Raw genomic sequence first — 8,627 nt, forward strand, 5'->3', positions numbered from 1 at the left:
GTTGCATGTTGTGTTTATATTTTTGTTCAGTGTAGTTGTCTAGAGTCAGACAATTCACCTGAGCAACAGTCAGTCAGACCATCACCTACCAATGATTAAAGGAAACGTAGAGCTACTGACTGGAATGCCGCCTCTGTTTTCATAGAGGGTGGAACGTGGCCATCAACAATTCCTCTCTCGCGTTCAGCCTAATATTTACTGTTATAGATGTATCACTTGGTTACGGTATGTCACCACACTGTTTTCCATGTACAAATACAGTGAGATGTGAGGGGCCTGGCTTCCAAAATTAGGTAAATACTCTTCCCTGAACAATGAATTAGTTTAATGTAAAGTACTATGTCAAGAGAGTATGACAACGTAAACTAGCAGGTCTTTCAGTCCTCTGGGAATGTTTTCATAGCCTAGCTATTATACACTGCTCAAAAAAATAAAGGGAACACTAAAATAACACATCCTAGATCTGAATGAATGAAATATTCTTATTAAATACTTTTTTCTTTACATAGTTGAATGTGCTGACAACAAAATCACACAAATTATCAATGGAAATCAAATGTATCAACCCATGGAGGTCTGGATTTGGAGTCACACTCAAAATTAAAGTGGAAAACCACACTACAGCCTGATCCAACTTTGATGTAATGTCCTTAAAACAAGTCAAAATGAGGCTCAGTAGTGTGTGTGCCTGTATGACCTCCCTACAATGCCTGGGCATGCTCCTGATGAGGTGGCGGATGGTCTCCTGAGGGATCTCCTCCCAGACCTGGACTAAAGCATCCGCCAACTCCTGGACAGTCTGTTGGTGGATAGAGCGAGACATGATGTCCCAGATGTGCTCAATTGGATTCAGGTCTGGGGAACGGGCGGACCAGTCCATAGCATCAATGCCTTCCTCTTGCAGGAACTGCTGACACACTCCAGCCACATGAGGTCTAGCATTGTCTTGCATTAGAAGGAACCCAGGGCCAACCGCACCAGCATATGGTCTCACAAGGGGTCTGAGGATCTCATCTCGGTACCTAATGGCAGTCAGGCTACCTCTGGCGAGCACATGGAGGGCTGTGCAGCCCCCCAAAGAAATGCCATCCCACACCATGACTGACCCACCACCAAACCGGTCATGCTGGAGGATGTTGCAGGCAGCAGAACGTTCTCCACGGCGTCTCCAGACTCTTTCACGTCTGTCACATGTGCTCAGTGTGAACCTGCTTTCATCTGTGAAGAGCACAGGGTGCCAGTGGCGAATTTGCCAATCTTGGTGTTCTCTGGCAAATGCCAAACGTCCTGCACGGTGTTGGGCTGTAAGCAAAACCCCCACCTGTGGACGTCGGGCCCTCATGGAGTCTGTTTCTGACCGTTTGAGCAGACACATGCACATTTGTGGCCTGCTGGAGGTCATTTTGCAGGGCTCTCTCTTGCTCCTCCTTGCACAAAGGCGGAGGTAGCGGTCCTGCTGCTGGGTTGTTGCCCTCCTACGGCCTCCTCCACGTCTCCTGATGTACTGGCCTGTCTCCTGGTAGCGCCTCCATGCTCTGGACACTACGCTGACAGACACAGCAAACCTTCTTGCCACAGCTCGCATTGATGTTCCATCCTGGATGAGCTGCGCTACCTGAGCCAATTGTGTGGGTTGTAGACTCCGTCTCATGCTACCACTAGAGTGAAAGCACCTCCAGCATTCAAAAGTGACCAAAACATCAGCCAGGAAGCATAGGAACTGAGAAGTGCTCTGTGGTCACCACCTGCAGAACCACTCCTTTATTGGGGGTGTCTTGCTAATTGCCTATAATTTCCACCTGTTGTATATCCCATTTGCACAACAGCATGTGACATTTATTGTCAATCAGTGTTGCTTCCTAAGTGGACAGTTTGATTTCACAGAAGTGCGATTGAGTTACATTGTGTTGTTTAAGTCTTCCCTTTATTTTTTTGAGCAGTGTATATCTAGCCTATATGGAATGACCATATAAACCCCTTCAAACTCAACTTTGGACCTTGAAGCTAGTTCCACTGCTTCCCCCTCATTCCTCCCCTCGAATCAGGGACTGATTTAGACCTGGGACACCAGGTGGGTGCAATTAATTAGCAGGTAGAACAGAAAACCAGCAGGCTCCAGACCTCGGTAGTGTTAAAGGCACCGCATTGGCAATCCCACGTCTGCATTGGCCGTGCAGTATTTGCCTCTGCAGAGGTCGGGGCTTTAATACTTATTGTGCTTCGATGAGCAGTACAGTTGAGTAGAGCTGTTGTGAAGGAAGTGAGTTTGTTTAAACAGGACCTTCCGCCAACCAATCATGTCAGTGCGGAGCCCTCCGCATTGTTAAAACATTTGGGAGGCACACGGCAATGCGTACGGAACTCAATTCGGCCTCTGCAATTGTGTCACACCCTACATACGGAGCCTCCGACCACATTTTCGGATCAAACAGAAATTGGCTTTAAGAGTTGAATACTCCTGATAGACATTCCAAATTAGGTTGCATTTGTAAAAATCCACAATAGCTCATTGCTACACCAAATATACATGAACATAACTAATAAAGCCATTTATTGGTTGAACAGATTCAAGCTCAAAGATGTCACGTTCTGACTGGCCACCTCCCAACCAACTTTGATCAAAGGTATGCAACTTCGGTTTGACCATTTGAGATACTGCATACTTGAGATGATTGTCTCTGCCCTAACAATGGGAGTCATCCAAAAGGCAGGCGGTCTGCTTCCCGTGGACAGATTTGAACAGAAAACCCCCTCGCTTCACCTCTTCCTCTCTGCCATTTTCACCAGAGATTCATTTGAAGCCAGATATTCATTTTCACCAGATTCTTTTGAACCCAGAGAGAACCCAAGGCCATACAACAAACAGCAAAAGTGGTGGAGGGCCTAAGGGAACACTAAACATATTTTAATTGAAAACGCAGTATAAAATGTCATTTGTCTCACCTGAAATTTTACTTCCAATTAGGTGCAACCATAATAATTTGAATGTCACGGACAACACTTCAATAACGACGTTGACGACAAAAGTTTCATGTTTTACTGATATTGAAATTGATGGACAATGAACACATTAAGCAACACATGGGCTACAGTAAATCTTAACCACAATGTAAATGTATATATTGCCTGTATATGTACATAGGTACACACATATAGAGTACATAATACACCACATGATGTTTGGGGGCAATTCCGTTGCAATTCAGGAAGTACACGGAAATTCAAATTCTCTTCAATGCTTTTCAATTAGCAAAAATTTGATTTGGAATTGTGTACTTTCTGAATTGACCGGAATTTAAATGGAATTGACCCCAACCTTGATGCTTACACACACACAGAGAGATATTTACCGTACTTGATTCATGGTTCAAATGGGAAAATGCATAGATTGAAATAGTCACAATAAATGCCACAAGCCGGCTCTAAATGGGTTTCCAACACACTTAATAAACAGAGTTTGGTCCTTAAAAGAATAGAAACAAAAAATAAATGCGTATATACTTATTTTGTTCTTTAATGATGGAAAGGGAGATGGAAGAGAGGAATAATATCAATCCATGAACAACGACGACCTCAGGTAGGTAGATAGGTAGGGGGGGGGGATGATACATTGCCCTATGAGAGGTTGGTTGCAATCTGGGTCCAGAGAGGGTTAGGGTAGAGATACAGCCGTCTCAATTCACCTCCTTTCCCCTCGGCCCCTCAACGTTAACAGATCTCTAAGGTGAAAAGCGACATGGTGGATCGTGGAAGCTCCACCAAGACACTGCATTTACGCATCCAGAGCCTTCAGATCTGCAAACGCTGAATGAATGGTTAGTGCGAAGGGGAGTGGTAGGGACTGAATTGAGACATCTAACAGAGCGAAGGGGGGTTAGCGGACCAGAGGGGCCTGCTTGAGGGAGATGAGGACAGAGCGCATGCGGGACACGTCTTTTGCCTGCTTGCTGGACTTTGGGTTGAAATCGCAGAGGCGCCACGCACTCCCACTCGGTGCCCGGGTTGTTCTCGTCCATGTCCGACAGCATGGCCTCCTCGGCCGCTCTGCAAAGCAACACGGGAGGGGGACAGCGCTTTAGAGAGGGAGGGAGCAGGCCTGGGCCCCAGAGATCAGCAGTTTTACAGAGGGCCTTACTGCTGTTCACTTACACACCTCCTCCTCCGCAACACCACAGGGACAGACATGGGGAATCCCCATAGAAATACATGCCGAATGGATCTAAACTACCTGCATGACACAAATCAATTTGGTAGTTGACAATAACGTAAAAATAAAAAGATTCAATATGAAAATGGTGCCATTTTAGCATGGATTTTCCAGCGTTTTAGTCAAACAGTTTTAGTGAGGTCTGAATCTAAAAACCTTTGCTTGAGGAGGAAGTGTCGAGTAGACAGCAGCGGAGACCCAACTACATTACAGTACATCCCAAAAAAATAAACATTCTCCGGGTGGCCACATCAAAACCAGATGAAGAGAACAGGGTTGGATAAGATCATACAGCATGCCCCCTATAACCTCAGTCATACAGCTAGCTAGTTACCTGCTTTTCCCTGTCAGTCTAATCAAGGGGTTTTGGGAAAAAACAAGCGCAGGTTTTTTTTTTAACGGTTAAAATGCGGTTTGGTTGGTTAAAAATGCAGTTCGTCACAGAACTGGGGGGGGTAACTTGCCTTTTGGTTACGTTCAAATATTCTCTCAAGATCCAAGTATAGCATTAGGAATATGTTTTGTTTTATGTCCTTTATACTTGTGCTTGATAAGTGCGCTTAGTGGAAAGCAGGCCATTTGAAATGCAGCAAACACTTGATATAATAACCATAAGAGACTTTTGATTGACATGTCACAATCTTCACACCGATACCGAACCCAAAAGGGCATCTAATTCCACTAGAAGGCTTAGCATACATAACTGAAATTAAATAAATAAGAAATGATAGTGCCACAATCACAATAAGACATTTTGAAATGCAAGCCAGGGGGAATAGCAAAACCCAAACCCACCCAAACCCACCCAAACCCGCCCACCCACCCACCCAAGATAGGACACTTCCACTGCCAAAGACTTAAGAAAATTGAAAGACCCCCTCTATAAACTAGAACACAATACACAGAGCAAAATGGGGATGAGAAGCCAATGAAAATTCACTGTCACAACGAGACTACAGGTACGAACAGGACTAGTGGACCAAACGTATCACAGAAGGGACACCCAGCTTCTAAAAATCATTTCAATTGGCAGTGGATTTTGTATTCATCTACAGCAGGGCTCTCCAATCCTGTTCCTGGAGAGCTACCCTCCTGTAGCTTTCTAACTCCAACTCCAGTTGTAACTAACCCGATTCAGCTTATCAACCAGTTCATTATCTTTTTTTTTTTTTTTAAGGGTTGGAGCGAAAATCTACAGGAACAGGGTTGGAGAGCCTCGACTACAGTCTAGTCTAATTGTGCACCACTATTGAATATTGTCTTGCCATTTTTCTAGGCTAATATACACTTCTCCCTACTAGGATATTGTCTTTTTGTTTTTTTACTTAACTGGTCTAGGCGGTAGCAAGGATGGGTAATGTGTGTGCTTAAAGGTGCATAGGAAAAGAAACAAGGAGAAACAGATCACAAGTCAGATATATAGAAATGAAAAGTAAATGAGCTTTATGCAGATGACAAAAGCCAGCATGCATTTTCCCAGAGAGAAAAAAAGTCATTTCAGGGGGGCAGATTATTTTAATTTTTCTGTGCACTAAGTGTGCTTAGCTTGCAGCCTTCATCTGCTGTGCCATTGAGTTGGTTGGGTGAGGCAAAAATACGTGCCCCCTTGGTCTCAGTAGCCGTGGGTCTTTGTTTTGGCAGAGACAAGGACGTTTGCTTATATGGGAACCTTTGCTCTTTAGCGATCGAATGAATTCAATGGCAGATAGATACAAGGGCTGCAAGACTAAGAGTGCGAGTTGGGCAACAAGAGTAGCATGTCATTCTATGGTAGACAGTGGGATGCTAGTAGCTATTAACAGATTCTAAGCAGATCACATTTGAAGCATGTTTGAAGCAACGGTGTATCCAATGAGCTTTCAGTTTAGATATACAGACGTACTAGCGACATCAACGCAACAGTTGACTGTCTACATGCAGGGCTCTGCGACAGTATCAGGCTAGTGAAATTAGACTTCGACTGTTGGATTTTGTCATGAATCGCCTCGTACGAGCCTTGGATTGTGCTAGCCAGAACAACTCATCGGAACAGGAGCCCATCTCCTGTCGCGTGAGGCAGCTGTACAAGTACACCACCCTGGACAGGACGCTAGTCTATTGCAGCCCCCCTCCAAATATACATATTTTAATGCAGAGTCTTAGTTTGACCGTATTTGGTATGACTCGGCCAGGGATCGAACTCCCAACCTTCCAATCTCAGGGCGGAAACTCCAACCACATAGCCACCAAGTTGGCGTATTCATTCTTAAAAATTGTAATGACGCTCTCCAAATGAGGGATTCAGAGTGTCCGTTCAACATTATGTCAACCAACAGACATTCTAGTACAGTACAATAGCTATTGCATAAATAACTCCTTTAAAAATACAAAATAAACACCCATCTCTGCAGTTATTTGTGCGAGGGGGGGGGGTGTGTGTGGTTATTCTACAAGACACTGAAACAGCAGAGATAATGTTGGAAAGAAACGGCCCTCCAACAACATGGTTGCCTTTGCACAGCTTTTCAGGAGCCTTATTGAACCCGAAAGGCTGCAGGTTACCAGGTATAAAGCAGATATAAATAAATAGCCTTTCTAATGGCAGGAGATCTCTTAAATAGTATTAAACAGACTAAAGTTAACCTTCAGATAATATGCCTGCATATTATATGAAGGTACTACTATATTGATAGGACTGTTAAGAGTTGGAGACACAGTTGCTTGAAACAAAACTACAGTCTTAACTCTACTAGAGACATTAGCCACACGGTATCGACACGCAGCTGAGGTAGTAGCTATACGGTTCCGTCAATACATTTAAAGTAGTGCGTCGCCAAGTAACACACCTAACCAATGTTTTTCTACATAGCGTCAATTTCTATAACTAGTTTTCCATGTGCACATATATATATATATATATATATATTTTAAACATCCTACATTTCTGTTTGCTGATGGGGCTGTCCTGTTATCTTTCGATAGATAGACACCAATTGATATTATAATTCCTGACCTCAACTAGATATTTCTGAATCTGCCGTGCTCAAAAGGCTTGTGGTTCAAGGGTCAACTCTGGGGTCTCGTCATTTAGCAACAGCTGTTTCACCGCTTAGCAACACCATGCATGACTTGGATTGCCGCTCCAGGTCATTATCATAAATAAAATTACCCTGAGAATTAATATACAGGAGAACCTGGAGAGGCTTGGGCGAGTAGCTGCGGGGGGGGCTGTTGGCCGAGGTTGGAGTAGCCAGGCGGAAGGCATGGCCAGCCGTTGAGGAATGCTTGTTGAAGTTTTCGATAATCATGGATTTATCGGTGGTGACCGTGTTACCTAGCCTCAGTGCAGTGGGCAGCTGGGAGGAGGTGCTCTTGTTCTCCATGGACTTCACAGTGTCCCAGAACTTTTTGGAGTTGGAGCTACAGGATGCAAACTTCTGCCTGAAGAAGTTGGCCTTAGCTTTCCTGACTGACTGCGTGTATTGGTTCCTGACTTCCCTGAACAGTTGCATATCGCGGGGACTATTCGATGTTATTGCAGTCCGCCACAGGATGTTTTTGTGCTGGTCGAGGGCAGTCAGAGGTCTGGAGTGAACCAGGGGCTATATCTGTTCTTCGTTCTGCATTTTTTGAACGGAGCATGCTTATCTAAAATGGTGAGTATCTGGAGCATCAGCATTGGTGGGTTCGATTACAGGCTCAAAATGGCCAGAAACAAATAACTTTCTTCTGAAACTCGTCAGTCTATTCTTGTTCTGAGAAATGAAGGCTATTCCATGTGACAAATTGCAAAGAAACTGAAGATCTAGTACAATGCTGTGTACTACTCCCTTCACAGAACATGATGAGGAGCATCGTGCCACAGGCCACTCCTATAAACCTCACTGTTTTCATCACAGCTTCCTTTGACTGACATTCCAGCGTCTCAACTCTAAACACCATCATCTCTCTCTCTCTCTCTCTCTGCTCACCAGGAACTGTACTATCTGAGAATGCAGAGGACGAGAGAGAAGACCAACCAAATCATGAGAAAACAAAAAGATAATTACTTAACACATTGGAAAGAATGAACAAAAAAACAGAGCAAACTAGAATGCTATTTGGCCCTAAACAGAGAGTATACAGCGGCAGAATACCTGACCACTGTGACTGACCCAAAATTAAGGAAAGCTTTGACTATGTACAGACTCAGTGAGCATAGCCTTGCTATTGAGAAAGGCCGCCGTAGGCAGACATGGCTCTCAAGAGAAGACAGGCTATGTGCTCACTGCCCACAAAATGAGGTGGAAACTGAGCTGCACTTCCTAACCTCCTGCCCAATGTATGACCATATTAGAGATACATATTTCCCCCAGATCACACAGATCCACAAAGAATTCGAAAACAAATCCAATTTTGAAAAAATCCCATATCTACTGGGTGAAATTCCACAGTGTGCCAT

General features: G+C 44.2%; 1 protein-coding gene across 2 annotated transcripts in view; it reads left to right on the forward strand.

Moving 5' to 3' along the window:
• LOC115145760 (bifunctional UDP-N-acetylglucosamine 2-epimerase/N-acetylmannosamine kinase-like) overlaps positions 1-8,627 on the forward strand; it is a 111,943-nt gene that overhangs the window by 59,912 nt on the left and 43,404 nt on the right. Inside the window, exon 14 of one of the 2 annotated variants that reach the window (XM_065004036.1) lies at positions 8,161-8,204. The exons of the other annotated variant lie outside the window; for it this stretch is intronic. The gene's annotated coding sequence lies outside the window, so the exon portion shown is untranslated. Of the gene's footprint in view, positions 1-8,160; positions 8,205-8,627 lie in introns of those variants that run through there. 2 annotated transcript variants of the gene reach the window in all.

This window comes from Oncorhynchus nerka, linkage group LG18 (genome assembly GCF_034236695.1).
Source record: "Oncorhynchus nerka isolate Pitt River linkage group LG18, Oner_Uvic_2.0, whole genome shotgun sequence".
Lineage (NCBI taxonomy): Eukaryota > Metazoa > Chordata > Actinopteri > Salmoniformes > Salmonidae > Oncorhynchus > Oncorhynchus nerka.